Genomic DNA, 7,727 nt, shown 5'->3' with positions numbered 1-7,727 from the left:
AATATATGCAAATGTGAACACACCTTTCAAAACCTCATTTGGCAGTTCAAATGCCTAAGTGCCTGAGCTAGAAGCTACTGTAAAATTGAGTGCAAGGTGGAGAAAATGCATACAAAATAAGGCACAGGCAGAAAAAGGCTGCAGTTCAGGTCTACAGAGTACCAGTCCAGGATAGCATCCTCTAGAGTACATTGCCATATATTTGCCTTGGTTTTGTTTGTGAGAGGGCACATTTTCTTTTCTGGATGGTCATAATTTTCTGGTTGGAGAGCCGAATCCAGATTTTAGGACATAGTCTCCCTCTTAGGATTTACTCCCAGCTGTCCTTCCGACAGTGGTAAATAACCTTGCAGGATGTGCTAGGGAAAAGTCAGATTGCTGCTGGGAGAGGAGGGAGGAAAGGGCTAAAGCTGCTTCTGGAAAGAGTGTGCAGCAGGTTGACAGCATCATCTTCTACGTCTGGTCCCAGGGGAGGAGGCTAACTGCAGGCAAGCTGTAGAGTCCGGGTTTGGAGTCCTCCAAAATCAATAATGCCAGTCTGTATTCAGCACCAGGATTTTCAGGGTAGGTAATTTAATATGGCTCAGAAATCTTCCTGTATAAATACCCTAGCTGTGGTTGTTTGAAAACTGCTTGACCTGTCAGTCCTTGACACAGAGAATTGTTGGGAGCAGATTCTCTGCAGATCACTTTAAATTGCACTCAGATAATTAGCCCCTGGAGGGCTGGGCACACTTTTATCACACAGAGATGGTCCTGGCATTCCACACCACTCCTCTCTCCTGCTGCTGGCTTCACTGGTAAAGAGATATGACAGAGGAAATTGTGTGGTGGCTCATGTGCCCTGTCAAACAGGTGCTTGATCTCTTTTCTGGGCACCTTGCAATGATAAAGGCTGGTGTAATTTAGAACAGCCTGTGGATTTCTCAGACATGGGCCAAGGGAATGCCTTCCACAGAGCAACAGACCTTTCTGCACAACAGCCTCAACCTGTGAAGTTTGATTGTGCCTCAGGAACCAATCCTTTGAATGACAAGGGCAATGACCTGAACCTGGATTAAAATAGACTGTAAGCTGGTTTTAATCCTCCCATTATTTCCTCACAGAATGATTTCTAATCAGAGGGGCCAACCTGTGAAAGGTGTAGCTAGTTAGCACATATTTCATTCTTCCTTATGCGTTTATTTGCATTATTTTGCAGGCATGTGAATGAATGATGTGAATAATGTGATTTGAATGCTTCAGTGACTAGGTCTTTTAAGTAAAACCAAGAGGGGATTGATCAGTGTCATGAAAGAGTCAAAGAATCCCTTAAACAGCAGCTCACATAACTGTGGATTGCATAATTCAAAGCTGTCCTGGGGCATCTTTAAATGATGCATAGATTTTGTTTTCTTACTTTACATTTTTGAGAGAAGAAAGTTAGATTCAAGTTTCTCATTGGCCACAGTGCCACTGATAGATGTGAAGTGTTTTTCTTGGAAGGGAAGATGCCATGTCTGCCTGCTGTCTTAGAGTGGGAAGGGGGGGAATCAGCTCGGCTCAGCTCTGTTCAATAGGAGACACTGCCTGAGCAATGCTTTGTCCCTTGTTAATTAAGATAAGTGTAGGAAAAGTAATACAGGGAGACAAGTTGAAGACTTTTAAAGTCACCATTAGATGTTGTTAGTGAGGATGGTGTGAGCATCCCCTGGTTTGCAAACCAAATTGCTGTCTGGTGCAGGACTGCTGCTAGAGCCTCCCAGAACTCTCCAAATGCTGTTCCATGCAGCCAAGTCCACGGTGGCAGGCATCAGATGGTGCGAGGCAGCAGGTACGGTGAAGAAATCCGAGATAATGATTTTATTTGTTCAGGACATTTAAGTTTTTCAAATTGGCAAATTAAGACAACGTAATTAGTTAATAAAACACCATACTTGCTCAGCCCATGAGTCTGAAGAGCTGACATCATTAAAATAACACCTGTGGGTTGTGTCTAATTACCGAATTTTTGAGACAGAGGTATACATTTTAATTTTCTGCCTTTTAAAACTGAAGTCAGAGTTTAACAAGTTGATATTTATGAGAGAGGAGATTTTAATTTGCAGCGCGAGCAGCGGGTTGGTTTTTTTCCCCTAAGAGCCACTAGGTGGCACAGCCCGCCCGCGGTTCGCCCGAGCCGCCTCGGGGCCGGGGATGGAGATGGGGCCGAGGATAGGAATGGGGATGGGGCCGGGGATGGGGCCAGGGATGGGGCTGGGGGCCGGGGCCGGGGCCGGGGCCGAGGCCGGGGCTTGGCTCGGGGTCGGGGCCGTGCAGCCAGGGCCGGAAGCCGTGTAAAATCAAGGAGGAGAAATGGCCAGCTTGAAAAACGGTGACGGAGGCAAGATCCCTTCAGGTACGGAGCTGCATTCTTGACTCCTGCTGGCAAACCTAGGCGGAGAACTCGATGTAGGGAAATAAATGGTTCTTGTAAGTGCTGGTGTTGGGAGAAGGGACTGGGAGAGAAGGTGTCCATGCGATCTTGCACCGTTGTCCTAAGATGTTACAACTGATGCGTGCGTGTGTGCCTGGCTCTCTGTCTGCAGCTGCCTTTGCAGCTCTCTTAGAGGTATTGTGGGTGTTGATAAATCTCTGTGTAATAAAGGTGGGGCAACACCCCCCTAAAATGTTGTGCACAGCACAAGTTGTCTTTGGCATACTGCAAATTGCAGCAAAGTGATATCAGTCGTATAGGGATTGATTCTGGAACTCCCTTTCTGTAACCACTTTGGGGCAAAGATTGTTTTTTTTTAATGTTCAAGGCAGTGGCAAGTGTGCTGGCAGTGCTTAAACAACACGTGGCATTTCATAGTGGAGCCTAATTTTAAGTACACTTCAGTGATACACTGCTAATAGATTAGCATGGGGGTTCCCAGAAAATTATACCCTGAAGATTGTAATAAAATACATTTTCCAAAGCAACATGGATTTGAAAAGAGGAGGGGATTGCAAATACACTTGTTTGCTTACCCATTTAAACAAAAAATATCCTTTCAAAGCATGGAAAGAAGCTTGGCAAACGAACTGATGGGAGAGGCCAGATTCCCTCATGTGTGAGGGGATTTCCGCCCTGTGAGTAGGGCTAGAGGTCCCCTGTGAAGCATCTCTTGGATGCAAAGAATCTCCTTTCTCCTCCAATACAGGGATTTTTGAGACACCATTGCATCTCTGTGCTACCATATAACAGTACAGTACAGTGTGTAGTCTGAGAGAAGGGAAGGATAAAGGCAAACCTCTGCTCTCCTATAACAGTTGCAGTGCCCCTGGTTGGAGCTTGCAACAGAAGCACCACGAAGGGATTGTCAGACAGCAGCTTTGATAGAGTTTCTGCATAGCAAATTGGAAGGGTGATTGAGACATTGATAAACTTATTGTCTTCCCTGGGGGTTGGGGGTTTAATGACAGATTGAACAGCCTGGGACATGCATATCTGCCTTTCCCTAGACAAGAAATAGGGTATCACACTCCCACGAACTAAGGTTGCTGTCAATATAGCGTTTCATCCTGTATTTTCTGATCCTGTAGGCTATATTGAAGGGGGGTTAGGTCATTCAGGTACAGGTAGCAAGACAGGATCCTGAAATCAGGACTTTTTTTCTTCCTTAGCGACTTGGGGTGAAAAGGTGAGCTAGGAACTTCTGTGCAGCTACAGTGCAGCTTCTGACACAATTCCAACATCCCCACAGGTATCAAACATTTGGGTAACTGGAGCCAAAGGATTCCATGTGCACCTACATCAACTTCTCATTTCAAGGATATGAGGTGCTCTGAAGGGAGTTCACTGTTCACTCCTGATACTTTGTTACTGAGCTGCAGAGGATGACAAGACCCCATGGGCCAGCAAACACCACTACTTCAGTATGGCCCAGGGTTTAGCATACATTCTTCAGGTTGTTGTTGTGGGTTTTTTTGGTTTGTTTGGGTTTTTTTGTTTGTTTGTTTTTTGTTTGTTTTTGTTGGTTTGTTTTTGTTTGTTTGTTTTTCTGTCGTTTTTTTGGGGGGGTTGTTCTTTTTGTTTTAAATGCAGGAGCTGTTTCATGTAGACTATGTATTAAATTTTTCATACTGTATCGTGAATACTTAAGGCAACACAGTTCAACAGGCCATCCCTGGCAGGAACAGCACAGCGATGTTCTGACAGAGAATGGATGACATCAGAAAACCACACCAAACCTTCCATCAGTGTGGGAGCAGGACCGCTGGCCAGAGCTGCTGTAGAGAAAAGACCCCCATCAAAAACTACCATTTGTAGCCTATTGTACTTGGTTTGCACTCCCTCCTAGATAATGAATTGTAAACATTAAGACCTACTTAATCAAAATGCATGTCATCATAACATGAGTTTTAAACAACTTTTGGAATTTGCACAGGAAAATCAAAATTAGATAAATATTTTTTAACAGGAACACTGGAGGAATAAAAGTGAGTGAGACAAAATAGAAAGAAAACCAATCATCAGACTTTATCAATCATTTCAGTGTAATTGAACTCAGAAAATATACATTCTCTCATTTTCACATTAGAATTTTGTTTATAAGGATATTACTAAAAAGTAGCTGCATTCTACTGTGTATAACTCCATGTTTTCACAGCACAACTTACTGCTTTGCAATTAAGGCACTTTTTTTTTTTTAGTTTTATTTTTAACAGTCACACTAGTGTTTTGTTCCTATGGGTATAGGATTTTCACCCGTATTTCTTGATCCTGAAGACAAATCATCCGGGGCAGTGCCAAGGGGTTAGGCATAGATCAGTCAGGAATTAACAGGTTAGTTAATTTCAAGTGATTGAGCTTTAAACAGCATTTGGATTATCCCATGCTAAAGAATCTCAAGCTGTAAATCACAGTGGTAAAACAAAGTGATTCCTGAGGGTATATAATTTGCAAACCTTCCCTAATGATTTTAAAATCTCCCAAATGAATCAGTATATTGACACAACTCAGTCCACAGTGGGGAATATTTGTAGTTCAATAGCTATAAATCCTAGAATAGTTGAGTAATCTTAAAATAAAACCAACTCTGTAAATGTCATATACATCCACTGTATGTTTTAAAACCATATTAGCTCGTTTAATAGCTATAACAGAGAACTGCTATCTATTATTGCTATCTCCACTGGCAGGTTCACAAGAGGAAGGGAATCTGCAACTGTCCTACTCCGTTTATGGACCAGGTACCAATTTCTTGTGTAGGCACTCAGTTGCACACACTGGATGAAGGAACTGGGAGGTTTCTGTTCCAGCTCTGAGAGGGAATACAGGCATCAGTTTTATGTGAACATATTGTTGATCCCCTGCCTCCTGACAGTTCACCTTTTCTGACTGAGCTTTTTTGATTTTAACCCCAGGTCCTTGCTCTAAGCATAATTTTGGAGAAAAATAAAAGGATTCCACCATATATTGGCAGCTGTTAATTTATACTATCTACAACTACTATCTTGAGTGCAAATAGGTGCATCAGGAATGCTGCCAGTATGAAAGAGTCTAGACTTTCATGGAAAAAGTACAGATTTATCCTGTAGTTTCAGGTTCTCACAGTGCAGTATTCAGCTGTGGTAGTGACAAATGTTGATAAATTTAAAAGTGGCATATCTCATAGTGTGAGTAAATGTAACATACTGCAAACGGCTGCAAGAGAGCATTTCTCCTAATGAAATTACATACATAATTAATGCTATGGACCTCATTATGCATGAACAGTGGAATAGTTCTGAAATACTTGAGACATCTGTCTGAACAAATCAGTGAGAAATCTTGGTGATCTCTACTACAGAAACTTCCTATGATCCAAAAGTAAGTTTTTCCAGTTAAAAACGATGATCCTGTTGCTCCTTTAACTTTTATAGAAATTGAATTAATGCAGTAATGACATCATCAAACTTCCCTGCATTATAATTACAAAGATCTGGTGGGGTATATCCTTTTTCTAAACATTCTCACATCATTTTATGCTGATCCCTGATCCCACTTTCAATATATCTAGGATTACCGTACTGAACAGTACATAAAGCAAACATTACCTGCAGTCTTGTCTGAGTCAGCTGCAAGTGCACTTTAGAAACTGCCTCTTCTTAAATCATGGCATGGCACTGGAGATCAAACAAAATACTGAAGATGTTAGTCCCTGAATTTAGATCTTCGGGTTTCACAAAAGGGCATTTGCAGTGGAAGACCCAGCAGAAAACTCACATACCCTGCACGGTAAGAGAAATGTCAAAGTCTGTTTATTCATCCTTGTGCTCAAATGGCCTGATCCAAATCTCACTGAAGTTAATGTTGAGACTCGGGTTATAACAGGTTTTGGATTAGACATTTATTAAAATAAGTGTAAATATTTCTATTTCACTAATGTAAAATTTCTCTCTAAGCAATTACACCTACCAAGTCCTCAAGATGTTGAAATTTATGTTTGAAACTGAAGTTTATGAACTGGTTTATATTCTGAGAATGTAGAGACATTTTGGCTATCTGTGATTTTTTTACCACCTATTTGTTGAAATATCCATGTAAATAAAGCCATTTACACAGACACTTGGATATTCTCTACTATTGGCACATTACTGTTAATAAATACAGAAAATATTGATTTTTCTCTCCTTCTCCAGATCTATTCTTCAGTGTCTTTCTTTACTACTCAGGTAATAGCAAGAAATAAAATAAAATATGAAGATTATCTTTTGGAATTAAAAGACACAAATATCAAAAATATTGCTAAACATAAAGTAAAAACTGGGTAAACTTATATTAAAACATATGTGCACAGTCTCAAATGCAGTGTGCATATGTTCACTGAGGACATACATCCTAATTCAGGAGAAGGTTGCTCACACTTAACACACTGAAGTGTGCATAAAGTTCTCACATTATCTAGCCCTGGGCAAAATATGGATCTCTTATCACACGGGAAACTCTTTCATTCCAAACTGTGCATTGCAAAGTTGAAAACACATTACTTTTAGTGATGGGACTACCAGAACCCATTTGTTAGAGTGTTATAAGCTAGTCTCTCTGGAGTTCCCCCAGAGAAGGGTTAATTTGCATGTCTAATATCAGAGTGTAATTCCCTCCCCTAGGCAAGACTTCCCAATGAATTTACAGGCCTCTGGCTGTTGCTTTGAGGAGTGTCTTTTCCGATCCCTCTGCTCCTGAGGGGATAAAGCTTAGTGGAGGACAATAAAAGAAACAGGACATCTACACTAATACTCTCATGAGGGACAGCAGGAGCCCAGACAAATGCAGGTTTATATGCATCACTCAGAGAGAAATAACTCATTTAGGGGTGTTAAGATGGAATATTTTAGTCTTCTTTCTCAAGAAAACACATCTTTAGTGATTGTGCTCATTGTTCGTCTACCCATTCCTTTTCTGAATTTTTTTGCCAGTGTGAATCTTAACATAAAAAAAAAAATTAAGTTCCTTCATGTTTCTTGAACATAGACAGCTATGTGGAGAAAAGGGGCCTAAGTAACAGATGGAACACATTACTACAAGTCAGTTATCTGCTCTATTTCACCCTGAGGATGCCCAACACCAAACTCATCAGTCAGAGCATACCACAAATAGGGACAAAACTCTGCAGATAGTTAAAGGTACTGTAAGGACAAAGTGTTCTGAGTGACATCCTTTAAAGTTCAGAGGAAGATCTCCATTTTGCATAGCAAAGTACTAGCCATAATCAATTGGTGTCAGCAGAAACATGTGGGCA

The 7,727-nt window shown here is 41.2% G+C and overlaps 1 long non-coding RNA gene across 2 annotated transcripts; it reads left to right on the top strand.

Annotated features, from left to right (window-relative positions):
• The first annotated feature begins 2,292 nt into the window (after nt 1-2,292).
• Nucleotides 2,293-6,551, top strand: LOC135409725 (uncharacterized). 2 transcript variants are annotated; one of them, XR_010428335.1, is made up of 2 exons: nt 2,293-2,377; nt 3,708-6,551. It is a non-coding gene; the product is annotated as an uncharacterized LOC135409725 (long non-coding RNA). The 2 variants fall into 2 exon arrangements; XR_010428336.1 differs by having other exon boundaries at nt 2,293-2,451.
• The last annotated feature ends 1,176 nt before the right edge of the window (nt 6,552-7,727 follow it).

This window comes from Pseudopipra pipra, chromosome 2 (genome assembly GCF_036250125.1).
Source record: "Pseudopipra pipra isolate bDixPip1 chromosome 2, bDixPip1.hap1, whole genome shotgun sequence".
Classification (NCBI taxonomy): Eukaryota; Metazoa; Chordata; class Aves; order Passeriformes; family Pipridae; genus Pseudopipra; species Pseudopipra pipra.
Note: the sequence above shows the minus strand (reverse complement) of the source record. Positions and strands in the feature narration are given on the sequence as shown.